Below are 16,142 nucleotides of genomic sequence, written 5' to 3'. Positions count from 1 at the left end.
AGAGAAGCAATGGTAATGAAGACAAGAAGTTAACACTTGCCTGTTCGATTTTAGAAAACTTGGCAAACAAATCTTCAGGGATAGACCAACTAAAAATGTCAAGATTTTCTTTTATCCTTGACTCAACATTGCTCTTAGGCACTACACTATGCCCTATTTGGAGTCCCCAACGGAGAGCCACTTGTGCTAGAGATTTCCCCAAATGTGTTGCTACTATCTTGAGAACCGGGTTTTCGTGGACCTTTACCCTTCTGTTATTTCCACCTTGGCTACCCAAAGGTGAATATCCCTAGGATCAAAGATGTTAACATCCATTACCAATACAATCAAATTTCTCAGTTGATTCAAAATGATAAGAATTCAAACAACATGAGAAAAATATGATTCTTTTAAATCTGCAAACTCACAGACAAGTGAATTCTCTTGGATCGACAATATTCATCCAACATTGGCTGCTGCCATACAGGGTGAAGTTCCACTTGATTGACAGCAGGAACTAGGTGTTCTACTTTCAGTAGATCTCCGAGCTTCTTCGTACTGAAATTACAAACAACGATAGCCCGAGCATTTCCAGAATCGCATAGTGCCTCCATTGCTGATGCAAGGCTAACAAGTCTTCTTCAATGATGGAGAAGTTAGCAACCTTGTTGTTTCCCAACCTAGGATAGACACCAAATGCTACACTTGAATCAATAAGTAACCTGCACAAAATAAGAAGAATTGATTAAGTAATTTATTAATTAAGAAATGAAAAGGAAATGGAAATGGAAATAATTGAAATGGATAAAAATGTTATAAAAAAATGTGATGCAGAAGTATTGTTAAAATGTGTTTCAAATGTAAGAGAATTCATCCACCATTGGTGATGATGCACGTGATTCTTGATGATAAATGATGGATAATTCAATAATGGAGGAATGATTAAGGAATGATGATGATATAGGCGTGAAAGTGGAGATATAGGCTTGAAAATGGTGATGGAATATGGTGATGAACAGATAGTATCTTATAAAACTAAGAAGGAACCAATGCTATAAAGGAGCAAAGACCCGTTTCTTATAAGTCTTATAAGGGATGGTAATAAGGACTTTGACCCACTAGTTATAAGAACTAGGAACCAGAAGTATCAAGGGGAAGGAATGACGCCACAAACTTAAGAATTAAGCTTGCTTAATCGAAATAGTTCTAAAAAGAACTTGAAGAGAGAATAATCTTACAAAGATTTAATTTATCAAAGAGTTTCATACAAATGATATGCCAAAGCCCTATTTATAAGCTTGCATTGGTTTGGCCGAATAGTTATGTGTCTATTCGGCTAGATACATGTCTTTTTAATGGAAATAAATGCCTTAAAATGAAAATAGATGATGTTTGGATGAGGGGAAATGTCCTTGGCCTAATGGTTCCCTTGCTATTCATCTTGGCGCTAACTTTAAAACAAGATGATGCTTTGGCATAATAAAGAGAACCTCTTTCACTATAGCACCCATTTCATCCACACGCATGAGACATGGGTGGCTGGTCATGAGGCACTCACATGGGTGGCATAGGGTGCATATGGTGTGGCTCCTCCTTGGCGTGAAGTTTAATCAGCAAACTAGGTGTGACTTGGCATCAAACTTGCGTCTAGGTATCATGGCATAAATGGGGCAACAACTAATTATGAAAGGTCACATTAATGTAAGGTAACCTTTCATCATTTGAGCTACTTCCATGTGTATGGGCTGAAGATGAGCTGGCCATAGATGAAGGACATGTAGTTGATTCTTAGGTAAGCTCATTGTGAGAAGGCACCTCTTTGAATGGCATCTCTTCGCGAAAAGGTACGAATCCAAAAAAATTGACCTAAACCTTATTTGAAGTGTTCTGTGTGGTGAAGATGATGGTGTAACTCTCCAGCTGAAATGATGTCTCTAGCTAGCTCAAAAGTCCAGCTCAAGTCAACTATGAGCTCGGGGGTCAATTGGCAACTTTGTCCCAAAATGATCTTGAGCTGTCCCGGTCCTAGTCAAGTTTCCATAGCTATTGGACTCCAATTCTAGCTTTAAGTCAGCTCCCATCATGTGGTCGAATATGCACCTATAAAAGAAAGCATATTATAAGCTAAATAATATAAGATATAAATGTATAAATATGTGGTTCATAATACTAACTTCATGCATTACATAATATCATCATCATAGCTATAAATGTAATGTTTGTAGAATATGATCATAACTATGAAATAAAGAAAGAATAAGTTAAAGATAATCCCCCTTTGATTATTATGAAAGGTTAGAGATGCAAGTCCATTTATGTTGTTGATTTGGATCACATCATTCCCCCTTCTTTAAAGTGATTTGTCCTCAAATCAAAAGGTGGTTTCTTTTCAACGTCCCTCCATCCATAGTTGATGTTTTTTCAAAAGTGGGGATCCCTTCAATAGGTACTTATGTGAGATATGCCCATGTAATTTTGTTTTGAACGTTTAGGTCCCTTGATATCCCAAAAGTGGTGTCTCCTAATTCCCCAATAGGCATGATCATTGAGTACTCATAGGTCACGTCCATTGATCCTTCTAAGGACACGTCATTTAAATGAAAAATTATTTCATTTTGCTGCTCAATGGACACATCTTCTAGTTTTCCAAAGATCATGTCTCCTAAACCTTCATTTTGACAAATGGTACCTCTTGGTAAATCCTACATGTCAAAGAAAAAATATGTATGTTCAAAGTTAGAATAATCATCTTCAACCTTGTATTTTGTTAGTAAGCATTCTCATATCAAGCACTTTGAAGAATAAGCACTAGTTTTCGGATCAGTTTGCTCTGTGCTTGCTGTTGCCTTTCCTTTCCTTATAGCCTCAACACTTTGCTTCATTTTGATTTGATCATTCTGAACTTGTTTTGGCGTTAAAGGAGTCAGAACAATCTTCTTCCCTTTATGGTTGAACGAGTATTGATTGGTAAAACAATCGTGAATAGTCCTCTTGTTATATTGCCATGGTCTTCCAAGGAGTAGATAGCTAGCGTGCATAGGGACAACATCACACATCACCTCGTCCTTGTATTTTCCAATTAAAAAAGGAGCTATCACCTGCTTGCTAACATTGAGTTCCCCTCGTTCATTGAGCCATTGTAGCTTATAGGGATTCGGATGCTTCATTGTTTTTAAACCAAGCTTTTCCACCATTATTGTACTAGTCATGTTAGTACAACTTCCACCATCTATAATAACAAAACATACCTTTTCATTCACATGGCATCGGGTATGGAAAATGTTCTCTCGCTGTGTATTGTCTTCCGTGACTTAAAGATTCAAACTTCTTTTAATTACCAAGGCTTCTCCTTGATTAACGGGATCTGCAAGAGTTATTTCTTCATTGACTTCAGTGTGTGCCTCTTCTTCTTTTTCAGATTCAGATTCTATTTCACCATTTCCAAGTAAGAGCATGGTGTTCCAGTTAGGATACTATGTAGATACGTGGCCCCTCCCAAGACATTTAAAGCACCTAATATCTCTTGAACGTTCAGTGGTTTGCTTTCCCCGGATGGGGTCTTTACTTACTTGCTGAATCTTTGAAGATTCGACTTGATCTTTGACAGGAGGAGGAGTTGGCTTCTTAATGTTGTTTGGACTCCATTTTGATGGTGTGGGCGCAATATTGCGAGATGTATGTCTCCTCTTCATTTTCCTTTCAATTTTCATTGCCATTTGCACCATCTCATCTATTTCGATGTAATGATACAACTCCAAGGTGTTGGCAATTTTGGGATTAAGTCTAGCAAAGAATCTCACCATAGTTGCTTCACCATCCTCCTCAATGTTGACTCAGATCATTGCCACTTCCATTCTTTGTAGTAGTCCCCTACACTCCTCTGGCCTTGTTTAAGATTCTGTAACTTTTGAAACAAGTCTCGGTGATAGTGAACAGGAATAAATTGATCCCACCATATTAAAGCATAGTCTATGAACTCCATGGATACCAATCTCACTTTCTTCATCTCGGAATAGTTGTGGAAATTAAAAACGTGTTCCACCTTGCTTTCCCATTCGAGATAGGCTTTAGGATCAGTCTTTCCTTGGAATTGAGGAATTTTAATTTTGATATTGCTCAGATTGTCATCAACAATGGCACGTCTAGGGCCTTGGAATGCTGTTTGTTCTCCCTCGTCAAACTTTTCTTGAACATCTTCTTCTGGAGGTGGTGGTTGTTGTTATTTTCTACGGGATCCATTATTACAGGCTGGTGGTAGATCCTGACGTTGATCTATCTTTTCATGAAGAGTATCGAACTCTTCACGAAACATTCTCATCATTTCGCCAATGAGTGCATGCATTTGTAAGTTTGGTGTTCCTGCATTTTCTCTGGGGCTTTGAGATATGGTTAGTGCAATAAAAATAAATTAAAAACCTTACCAGCACACTCAAAAAAGCTCACTTGATCACTCCAAAGAAAATTTCAGATTGCACTCCACTCACACTCGTGTTTACACTCGGGGATATGTTCTTGGCTTTTTCTTGATCCCCCTTCTGATCTAACCCTCTCGTTTGCCTTTTACCTTTCGATTCTCTCTTGTGGGTCCTTTTTAAGAACCAACTCAAGATTGAGCAAGTTTCTTAGTTTGTGTGTCGGCTTAAAAAATGGTTAGGGTATAGAAATGGTTATGGTAGAGGTAAGATAGAAAAGGTTAAGAAAAAGGATAAGGTAATGAAATAGGAAAAGATGAAAGAATAAGGAAATGAAATAATAATAAAATGAAAATAACGTACAACTCAAGTTGAAACACTTACTATCTTCCTTCACAAGAAACAACAAGGATTTCTCCTTCTAGTTTGTTGTTGGGCAGATTGCATTGTGCTTCTCTTTGAGTGTACTTTGCAAATTTCTTCACTTTTTATTTTTCTTTGAATTTTCTTCTTTTTCTTTTCTTTCTTTTGCACTCCAAATTTGATGTAGGAGTCTTTTTCTTTTTCTTATTTCTTGTTGCTTTTTTTGTATCACTTGATTGTCAATCTGACTAAGCTATGATTACCACTTGATGTAAGGCTAACTAGGCTTCTTCAATGATGGAGAAGTTAACAACCTTGTTGTTTCCCGATCTAGGAGAGACACCAAATGCTACACTTGAATCAATAAGTAATCTGCACAAAATAAGAAGAATTGATTAAGTAATTTGATAATTAAGAAATAAAAAGGAAATGGAAATGGAAAGAATTGAAATGGATAGAAATGTTATCAAAGATGGGTTGCGGAAGTGTTGTTGAATTATCCTTCAAATTTAAGAGAATTTGGCCACCATTAGTGATGATGCAGGTGATTCTAGATGATAAATGATGGATAATTCAATAATGGAGGAATGGTTAAGGAATGATGATGATATAGGCGTGAAATGGTGATGGAAGATGGTGAAGATATAGGCTTGAAAATAGTGATAGAAGATACTGATGAACAGATAGTATCTTATAAAACTAAGAAGGAACCAATGCTATAAAGGAGCAAAGACTCATTTCTTATAAGTTTTATAAGGGATGGTAGTAAGGACTTTGACCCACTAGTTATAAGAACTAGGAACTAGAAGTATCAAGGGGGAAGGAATGACACCATAAACTTAGGAATTAAGCTTTGTTAATCGATATAGTTCTAAAAAAGAACTTGAATAGAGAATAATCTCACAAAGATTTAATTTATCAAAGGGTTTATACAAATGATATGCCAAAGCCCTATTTATAGGCCTGCATAGGTTTGGTCGAATAGTTATGCGTCCATTCGGCTAGATACATGTATTTTTAATGGAAATACATGTCTTAAAACGAAAATAGATGATGCTTGGATGAGGGGAAATGTCCTTGGCTGAATGGTTCCCTTGCTGTTCATCTTGGCGCCAACTTTGAAACAAGATGATGCTTTGGCCAAATAAAGAGAACCCCTTTCCCTTTGGCGCCCATTTCATCCACACACATGGCACATGGATGGCTGGTCATGAGGCACTCACATGGGTGGCATAGGGTGCTTATGGTGTGGCTCCTCCTTGGCGTGAACTTAATCAGCAAACTAGGTGTGACTTAGAATCAAACTTGCATCTAGGTGTCATGGCATAAATGGGGCAGCAACTAATTATGAAAGGTCACATTTGTGTAAGGTAACCTTTCATCATTTGAGCTACTTCCCATGTGTATGAGCTGAAGATGAGATGGACATAGATGAAGAACATGTAGGTGAGTCTTAGGTCAGCTCATTGTGAGAAGGCACCTCTTGGAATGGCATCTCTTCGCGAAAAGGTACGAATCCACAAAAATTGACCTAGACCATATTTGAAGTGTTCTATGTGGTGAAGATGATGACGCAACTCTCCAGCTGAAATGTGGTCTCTAGCTAGCTCAAAATTCCAGCTCAAGTCAGCTATGAGCTCGAGGGTCAGCTAGCACTTTTGTCCCAAAATGATCTTAAGCTGTCTCGGAGTTATCCTAGTCAAGTTTCCATAGCTCTTGGACTCCAATGCTAGCTTTAATTCAACTCCCATCATGTGGCCGAATATGCACCTATAAAAGAAAGCATATTATAAGCTAAATAATATAAGATATAAATGTATAAATATGTGGTTCATAATACTAACTTCATACATTACATAATATCATCATTATAGCTATAAATGTAATGTATGTAGAATATGATCATAACTGTGGTATAAAGAAAGAATAAGTTAAAGAAAACCCCCCTTTGGTTATTGTGAAAGGTTGGATATGCAAGTCCATTTATGTTGCTGATTTGGATCACATCAATTGCTATCTAGGTACTCGATATGTCAGGTTGAGTTAAGTTTTCACGCATAACACCAACCAAACCTTTTTTTTCAAACAGACTGGCCAGTGTATCTTCACAGATTTATCACGATTAGCAACAAATACAATGATACCAAAATATATAACTTCAGCTAATCTGTCACTTAACCAAAGAGGAACATAGTACATCAACTTTAACAAATCATCACCATATCTTAAAATTTCAAATGTAGTAGACAAAGAAGCAGATTTTGTGTTATAAATACCAGATAGAGATCCAGAAGTCAAGCTGCAAATCTTCCAAAGTTGTATTTAAAGCCTCTGGAACATCTTTAGGTAAGTGATGAGTGCCCCTGATCATTATTTCATATGTATCTTAGATACTAGAAGGGGGGAGTTCAACACTCCAAATAATTAAAAAAATGTATTTTCAAGTAAAATTTAAAAGAATTGTCTGCAGGATGCGTGGACATTGTCAGTTGGTCAAAGATGCTATCTCCTAATCACATGTGCTATTAAAAAAAAGTAAAACTTAAAGAAAATGAACATTCAAGTAAAACTTTATTACTAAGTTGTTCAGATAAGACTAAATAAAATGAGGATATATGGGGAAAGGAAAAACCAGTGCTTGGAGGTGATAAATAAGTCTTCACGCTTTACAAAACCATCATCAAATAACTCCTTAAAAACAAAACCAAGCTGTATGCACCAGATAAAAATACTAATTATAAAGGGGGATTTTTAACATTGAGAAATAAAATAAAATGGAAAACTGCAAATTAGTCGCACCTCCTTCTCTTTAGCATAGAGAGAAGCGCAATCAATGTGCCTATACCCAGCCTGAATCCAACAGAGATAACAGTAAAACGCAGATGGAATTCAACTGAAAATACAAAAAAGAAAAAAAAAACAAAGAAGAATATAACCTAGATGGCAGTAGTGAGAATGGTTCCAGCAACATTGTAAGTGCCGAACCCAATGGAAGGGATCTTAGCTCCAGTGTTTAGTTCAAAGAATCTGATTTCATCTGTCATTTTCTTCCAACTATTTAAGCCAAAACAAACAAGAGAGCATACGGAACCAGCACTTAATAGACGATAAATCGCCCGTCCTTAGTATTGTGCCGTCCCCCGTCAGTATTTACGAATTTTGAAGTAAAATAACATCAGCAGCTTGCAGGCAGTTAGTTACAGTATTTTAATATTCCGTTATCATATTCTTCCTTTGTCTCGTACATAATTTTAAAAAAAAATATTTGGGCAAGAGATATGATAAAATTGTTGTTAAAATGCGATTGATATATTTGACAGCTTTTTTTAATAGATGTAAAAGAATGAGCAATAAGGATAAAAAAGAAAACATAAGGATTGTTTGTTGACCTTTTTAATAAGACAACTTGAAAGAGATGTCTAAGGAAAGATAGAGTAATATAAGACTAATAAATGGTGTAATCGGAAATTTAAAAAGAAACATAATGAAATAGGTTTAGTGCTACCGGAAATGTTGAATTAAATGTAATATATTATGTGGCAAGTATTTTAAAATTATTTAGAATCGCTTAACCAAGTAACTTATGTTGCCGGTAAGTATCGATACCTATTAAAAAAATCGATATTTTTGAAAGTTCAACCAATATTGTTATATAAACGGATAACTTTTCCGGTTTCAACATAGAACATTTTGTGATATAAACCGAAAATATTTACTTTTTTCCTCAAAGATCAATATTTTTGAATTTTAAAAAAGAAGGAAAACGAGAAGGCTGTAAAAGAATCTAACTTTTCCAGATATATCGATACATATGAAAAAGTAGCAAGTAGATAACATAACTAGTTTAGGGAAGGAAATGCCATAATCAAAAAAGAATAAGAACGTGTTTTCTTATGTGAAGTTTGTTTTCCATCTAAGCAATAAACATCAATACTGAAGAACAAAACTGAAATTGCAATTTGAAGAAAAGAAAGGTATGTTCTTGAAAACCTAGTTTATAATTTTTTCAATTAATGATTTTGGATTTAGGGAAAAGTTGTATTATAATGGATCAATTATTGTTATAGGTTGAATGAATGAAAAATAATTGGGGTTAGTAAACCAAGTATAATGTAACATTATAGGTTGAATGAAAAAGATTGGGTTGTAGATAACATTATAGGTTGTACATAATCAATTACTATCATAATCAATTATGGCTATAATCGGTTATCAAAAGCAGTCACATTTACATTTACACAGTTGTTTATTACAACATATATTCCTCAACTGTATATTGTAATGAACGTAAAAGAAGAAGAAGATTGCATTACGGGGGAAAACGTGGGAGGAAAAAATGAATGATATGTCAATTATAGTTCGAAAAGAAGATGACTTCGAGGATCAAGAGATTGTTGAGACAGAAGGAAGGTCGAAGTAACTAATGCATCCATATATGCACTTTTAGTAAGTAACCATGTATTTGTCTAATAAAACGAATACTTTTTTATAAATAATCTAACTATTAAGCAATTAGAAATGAGGGACACAATAACATCGTAATAGTAGTAGATAAAACAATAGGCGAAAACAATAATAAATTTTAGAACAGCTAGAAACAATAACATCTAGGTTGACATAAAACTAGCCTTGTTTGACTCTCGGGAAACAGCCAGGATACCCGAGTCCCTTTAGCAAAATGTGACAGTCATTCATATATTGTAATTCCCCAAATAATAGGACAATGATTAAATTGAAAATAATTAAAAATATAGAGGACTAAATTGATTTAATTGATAAAGATGAAAAATGAGTGGGAATAATAGTCTATACTAAATTGTAGTGAGGAATGATTAAAAAGGGAATTTATGGGTATTTGGATATAAATGAATTTAAAATTTATTTATTATGGTATATTAATTAGAGAAATAAGGAGAATAGGAAAAAAGAAAGTCGATACTCTCCTTTTCTTTCAATACTCTCTTTTTCCTCCTTTTCCACGTGAAAAAACCTTCAACCCTAGCTAAAGGTAAGATCTCAATTTGATGGTTTGTTCTTTTATGTTAAGTTGGTTATTGAATATTTGAGTTGTATAGAAGTATAAGGAAGGATTAAATGAGATTAAAACTAACAAATGGTGGAAATAATGGAGATTTTAGAAAATGGGTTTTTAGATGATATGTTAATATAAGAGTGGTTATTATATGTTAATATAGGATTAAAAACACATTAGATGATGTGGTGTGATTCTTAGAATGTGACATTATTAATAAATGTTGGATGTTTTATGAAACAAGATGAAGGGAAATTAGTATGAATAAGTAGATAGGAGTTAAATATCATTATAGGATGTAAATATTAAGGAATTTGGCCCCATTTGGCTTATAATCGGGTTAAAAAATGGAAAATCTGGGCAATGGTATCGATACTGATTCAATCAACCGATACTATAGGCAAAAAGGAGGATGAATTTACTGTATAGTATCGATACCAATTCAATCAGTATAGATATCGTTGATGCAGTATCGATACCATTGTAAGGGTATCAATACCATGCAAACATCGATCTAATTTTGGTATCGATACCTTAAGAGGGTATCGGTACTATAGTATAGTAGTATCAATACCGTGGTAAGGGTATCGACACCATGAAACATCGAAGCTAATTTCGGTATCGATACTGGAAGGGGGTATCGGTACCATAGTATAGAAGTATCGTTACTAGGATAGAAGTATCGATACTATGGAGCCTGAAACAACTAATTAGGTTTAAATTTTTATAGAAATTGAGATAATGATGTTTTGAATATGTTAAAGTATAAGGTTAAGGAGTATACTAACATTTTTATGTTATGTGTACTTAATGGGTAATTGTGTAGATCGGAACCAAGCTCCTGAATCAAGTAAAGGCAAAGGCGAAGGCAAATTTCCATAGTAGCAAATTGTGAAGTTGTAATATCAAAGCAAGGCAATCCATGTGAGTACTTTATCATAAGTATAAGAGATAATGAATATTCAATTAGATTGTTTAAATTATATATATGTTTTATAATATTGATTATGATATTTTATAAGTATGAAAAGAATATTATGAATAAGTTTTATAGTATGAACTGATCTAAATCAAATTCATAATTGAAAATGAATGAAAGGATGCATTAAGGCATGAACGGATGATGTAATTGAAAATGCATGAAAGGATGCATTAAGGTATGAACGGATGTCATAATTGAAATGCATGAAAAGATGCATTAAGGCATGAACATATGCCATAATTAAAAATGCGTGAAAGGATGCATTAAGGCATAAACGAATGCCATAATTGAAAATGCATGAAAGGATATATTAAGGCATGAACGAATGCCATAATTGAAAATGCATGGAAGGATGCATTAAGGCATAAACGGATGCCATAAATAAAAAAGCATGAAAAGGATGCATTAAGGCATGAAAGGATGCCTTGCATATTAAAATGCATAAATGGATGTGTTAATACGTGAAAATAGACATAATTCAGTTTAATGAGCTAAAGAGAAGTATGTTGGACATACTAAAGATTATATTAAAGATAATATAACCAAGGTTTGGATGTAATACGAATGATTTAAAAGATTCCTATGGACGCTAATTTCTTATGATGTTAAATAACTATGAGCTACTTATGTATTCTGTAATGATATTTACTATACTATCTCACTAAGTAAATGCTTAGCGTGCGTTGTTTCTCACGCATAGGACAAAGAAAAGATTAGCTGAGTAAGGAGTGCTTTTGTAGCTGTGGTGATCATCAACTAAGGTGGAATAATCTGTAATACCAGACAATCTAATATTTTGGAAATTTTGTTGGCATGTAATCACAATATTTAAATGCTTTTAAATTTCAAACAATTGGAGTGTATAACATATTGAAAGTAATGTTTTGTATTATATTAAAATGTTATGTTTTTAAAAAAAACTTTAATGTGACATCCATATCTCATGTACAGAAGGGTATAAGGGGAACGGGTGTTACATTTATTGGTATCAGATCTACAGGTTGAGCCGATTCTCGGCCAAAAACAATTTAAATTTTAAAGTACAAAAGAGGATTACATTCCATAAAGATTGTCAATGTTACTGGTATGTGTCATTTTAGTGAAGCAAATGACACTCCTTACTAATGAAAATATTATTATTATGTATGTTATTATAGATGTCAGAATCTTCAAATTCACTAAGTGCTGGGGGACATGAAATGCAAAAAGGAACTGATAGTGAGAGCTATGAGGCCTATAGTGAACAACCTATCCCCTCTGAAAATGCTAGTGCACCTGCACTTCAAGGGATTCTAGTGCATGAGTTTGAAACTTTCATGCAAGCCCTTGATGCCATATTGACTCAGTTTTAACCTCCACTGTTCCCCAAGAACCAAGAATGTTAATCCCTAAAGAGCTAAAGAGCTTGGGAGCTCTAGAGTTTCGTGGAGGAAAAAAGGAAGGTCCCATTGAGACTGATTTGTGGTTGAATGATGTTCTACTAATGCTTGAGAGTCTTCAATGTATGGATTCAAAAAAGTTAGGAGGAGTTGTCTCTTTACTTAGAGGATCAACTCGAGTATGGTGGGCAAACAGTACAATGTATGAACTACCAGAGTAAGTAACTTGGCAATTTTTCCTAGAGGAATTTAAAAACAAGTGTGGGTGAACAAATCAAAAGGGAAATGTTACTAAAGTTTCTTAATCTGAAGCAAGGTGATCAAGGTGTGCATGAATTCGAGGCCGAGTAAATCAAGTTGAGTCATTTTACCACTTAAGTCATTCAAAATGACAAGGTAAGACGTGACTGGTTTATAGAAGGTTTGAGGCCTAAGCTCAAAGAGATGATGTTGGCCTTGAACTTGCAAGGCCTACAAGAAGTCACAAACAGATCTAAAGCTATTGAAAGAGCTCAGGAGGAAACGTTATTTGTAGATCATAGTGTTTAGATGGTGAAAAGAGTGGGAATGCCTTCCACTCCCCATCATGTTAAAAGAGGCAATGGCTCGAGTTCTAGATTTTTGGATAGAGATAGTTTTACAGCATCTTCAAAGAAAATAGACAATCTTAGTATTTTACTGCGAGCTCGGGTAGAGCAACAAGAGAAAGAATTTCATGTCAGACATGTGGCAAGTTGTACAGTGGAACATGTAGACTACTCAGTGGAGCTTGCTTCTAATATGGAGAGATGGGTCACTTCGCTCGATATTGTTCTAAGAAATATGGGGACAACTCGGCGTAATATGAAAGATCAGTAGCAGCCTCAAACAGAAGTAGAGGAAGGGTTATGGGATAAATGGATTCAGTGTAGAGACAAGAGACTCAGGGAGTCACTATAATTTATGATATCAAGACTAATGAGGATCGTGATGACCCTGAAATTATAACAAGTACATTTCACCTTTTCGAAGAGCCTATTTTTGTTCTAGTTGACCCTGGTTCTTCATATTCATATATTAGTACCAAACTGATTAAAAGTAGAGGAATTCCTTTAGAACCAATTGTGAGTGAGATGATAGTGCTCAATCCCATGGGACAAAGTGCAAGAGTCACTAGAATATGTAGAAAATGCCCTATAAAGATCCAGTAGATTATATTTATGGCAAATTTGATGGAGTTACCCTTCGATGAATTTGAAATTATTCTGGGTATGGATTGGTTGTCTTCACATTATGGATGGGTTGATTGTCGAAAGAAAAGCTTATTTCTAAAGGATGCAGAAGGTTCAGAAATCATAGAAATAGACGACAAAATGAAATTACCCTCAAATGTGATATCAGCCCTGATTGTCGGGAAGATGGAGTCGAAGGGATGTGTAGTTTTTTTTGCCAATGTGATAGATACTCAAGTTCCGGAAGCTAAAATGAAATATATTCCCACCGTTAGAGAATTTTTGGACTTTTTTCCCAACGAGTTACCAGGATTGCCCCCGAATCGTGAAGTAGAGTTCAGGATTGGATTATCTGGGTATAGAACCTATATCGATGGCTCCATATATAACGACTCTGAGTAAATTGAGAGAATTAAAAGTCTAATTGTAAGAGCTACTAGATAAGGGGTTTGTAAGACCCTGTGTTTCTCCTTGTGGAGCACTAGTGCTATTTGTGAAAAACAAGAATGGAACTATGCGATTATGTATCGATTACCGTCAATTAAATAAAGTCATAATAAAGAACAAATATCCTCTTCCGAGGATTGACGATTTGTTTGACTAATTGAAAGGAGCATCGGTGTTTTCTAAGATAGACTTAAGGTCAGGGTACCATCAGTTGAAAATCAAAGACGATGATATTTCAAAGACCGCTTTTCGGACTCGGTATGGGCACTATGAATTTATAGTAATGCCATTTGGTTTGACTAATGCACCAGCGACATTCATGGATCTAATGAACTGAGTATTTCAACAATATCTGGACCAATTTGTTGTGATATTTATAGATGATATCTTGGTATATTCCAAGTCAAGAGAAGAACATGATGCTCATCTTCAAGTAGTTCTTCAGACACTCCGTGAGAAGAAGTTGCATGCCAAATTGTCAAAGTGAGGATTTTGGTTAGCCGAGGTTGCTTTCCTTGGTAACATAGTTTTCATAGAAGGTATTCTAGTAGATCCAAGAAAGATCTAACCTATAGTGGATTGGCAATCTCCAAGGAACATTTATGAGGTCTGGAGTTTCTTCGGACTTACCGGTTATTATAGACGATTTGTGAAAAAAAATTCAATGTTAACCTTGTTGCTAACTAAGCTATTGCAGAAGGATGTGCCTTTGTTATGGGCGAAAAAGTGCCAAGAAAGTTTTGAAGGGCTCAAAAGAATATTGACGGAGGCCCCGGTACTTGTACAACCGGAGTCGAGAAAAGAATATGTGGTGTTTAGTGATGCATCCCATAATGGATTGGGGTGTGTTTTGATGCAAGATGGAAAGTTTGTACCTTATGCTTCCAGACAGTTGAAAAATCATGAGAAAAATTATACGACGCATGATTTAGAATTGGCGGCAGTTGTGTTTGCATTGAAAATCTGGCGTCATTATCTGTATGGTGAGCGGTGTCATATTTATACAGATCATAAGAGTCTGAAGTATTTATTGATGCAGAAAGAATTGAACTTGAGACAAAGAAGATGGATTGAGCTTCTAAAGGATTACGATCTAATCATCGACTATCATCCGGGAAAAATGAATATAGTAGCAGATACATTAAGCCGAAAGATTTTTGCTTCTTTACACGCCTTGGATGCACGTATGTCGTTAAAGGAAGATGGTACTTTAATTGCTGAGCTTAAGTTAAAGCCGACGTTTTTGGATCGGATTAAAGAGTTGCAAAAGCTAGATGAGAAATGTTTGGGAATAATGGCACGGGTCGAAAAGAATGAGATCAGAGACTTTGAAAAAAGAGTGGATGGATGTCTATACTATAAGGGAAGACTTTGTATTCCCGACGATGATGAATTGAGGAGGTATATCCTATATGAGGCACATTATAGCCCTTTGACTATGCACCTAGGAGGAAATAAAATGTATCAGGACTTGAAGAGTCGTTACTAGTGGTCTGGCATGAAAAGAGTTGTAACAGATTTTGTTGCTAAAGGTCTAACATGTCAGTAAGTAAAAGTGGAACACCAATTGCCATCTGGGTTACTGCAGCCAATAACCATTCCTGATTTGGAAATGGGAGAGGGTTACAATAGATTTTGTTTTGGGGTTACCGTTCTCACCGGGCAAAAATGACTCAATATGGGTAATAATAGATAGATCAAGACGGCTCATTTTATCTCGATTCTAGTGGATTACCCGATGAATAAGTTTGCGGAGTTGTATGTAAAGGAGATAGTTAGATTGCATGGAGTGTTGGAATCAATAGTGTCCGATCGAGACCCAAGATTTATTTTAAGATTCTAAAAGTCATTGCATGAGTCTTTTTGTACTCGATTGAATTTCAGCATAGTTTTTCATCCGTAGACAGATGGCCAATCAGAGCGAATTATCCAGATATTGGAAGATATGTTGAGGGTATGCGTGATTGAATTTAAAGGATCTTGGGATAAATATTTTCCTTTAGTTGAATTCGCATATAATAATAGTTATCAATCAAGTATCAAGATGGCCCTGTATGAAGCTTTGTATGGGAGGAAATGCAGAACACCATTAAATTGGTTTGAACTGAGAGATCGAGAATTGGTTGGCCCGGATTTGATGAAAGTTAAGGAGGATAAAGTAAAAATTATCTAGAGCAATTTAAAAATAGCCTCATATCACCAGAAATCCTATGCATATTTGAAAAGAAAGGAAATAGAATATCAGGAGGGAGACAAAGTATTTTTTAAAGTATCACCATGGAAAAAGGTACTGCGTTTTGGACGAAAAGGAAAATTAAGTCCGAGATTCATTGGACC

The 16,142-nt window shown here is 35.3% G+C and overlaps 1 pseudogene; it reads right to left on the bottom strand.

The window, feature by feature from the left end:
• Window positions 1-7,853, bottom strand: part of LOC120185883 — a 47,619-nt pseudogene extending 39,766 nt beyond the window's left edge.
• Window positions 7,854-16,142: the final 8,289 nt, after the last annotated feature.

Source organism: Hibiscus syriacus, unplaced genomic scaffold, assembly GCF_006381635.1.
Source record: "Hibiscus syriacus cultivar Baekdansim isolate YM2019G1 unplaced genomic scaffold, ASM638163v2 tig00113145_pilon, whole genome shotgun sequence".
NCBI classification, from domain to species: domain Eukaryota; kingdom Viridiplantae; phylum Streptophyta; class Magnoliopsida; order Malvales; family Malvaceae; genus Hibiscus; species Hibiscus syriacus.
The sequence above is the reverse complement of the archived record's forward strand: the minus strand, read 5'-3'. Positions and strand labels throughout refer to the sequence as shown.